This window comes from Cornus florida, unplaced genomic scaffold, assembly GCF_030987335.1.
Source record: "Cornus florida cultivar Cherokee Brave unplaced genomic scaffold, ASM3098733v1 CherokeeBrave_3.0.0_Hap2_Chr02, whole genome shotgun sequence".
Lineage (NCBI taxonomy): Eukaryota > Viridiplantae > Streptophyta > Magnoliopsida > Cornales > Cornaceae > Cornus > Cornus florida.
The window spans coordinates 39,451,307-39,452,025 of NW_026775572.1; the positions used below are offsets into that span (position 1 = coordinate 39,451,307).

Below are 719 nucleotides of genomic sequence, written 5' to 3' on the forward strand. Positions count from 1 at the left end.
AGGTCCATGGGGACAATTGGAAGTAGAATGTAAAACACTTGAACAAGTCATACATGTCTCATTGGATGTATGATGAGAATAGTTAGGGATGGAAGATACTTGATTTGCCAAGTTTTGGTTGATCAAGAATTGATCAAACCTTTGAGATAAGGATTTTATCTCGGCAGTATTTCATTGGAATGGTCAACTTGATGTAAGCCAACATTTTTCCTTCCACTTGAATTCCTACCATTCTTAGAAGATAAAGTTTGATGCAAAGAATTCTCACTCATGCTCTCATAAAGACGCCACATGTCATCCTCATGCCTATCAATGTAAGAGGCACCTATGGAATCATCAACCATGCCGTTGTTATTGTCCGATAAGCTCTCAAAGAAATATTAAACTAATTGCCATTTGGGCATGTCATGATGTGGACACTTCCTAAGCAATTCATTGAATCTTTCCCATGCCTCATGGATCGTTTCCCCATCCCCGTGTAAAAACTCTCGAATTGAGGTTCTCATGGCATTGGTCTTAGAAACTGGATAGTACTTCTTCAAGAACTCTTGTTGCATTTCTGCCCAAGAAGTTATTGAAAAAGGTCTAAGATTGTTAAACCAATATTTTGCCTTGTTTTTAAGGGTGAATGGAAAAAGTTTAAGCCTTAAGACCCCTTCCGGTATGTCTGTATATCTCACGGTGGAACATACTTCAAGAAACTCATCCAAATGCTTGTA

The 719-nt window shown here is 38.2% G+C and overlaps 1 pseudogene; it reads left to right on the forward strand.

Moving 5' to 3' along the window:
* Positions 1 to 402: 402 nt before the first annotated feature.
* Positions 403 to 501, forward strand: LOC132297878 (small nucleolar RNA R71; annotated as a pseudogene).
* The last annotated feature ends 218 nt before the right edge of the window (positions 502 to 719 follow it).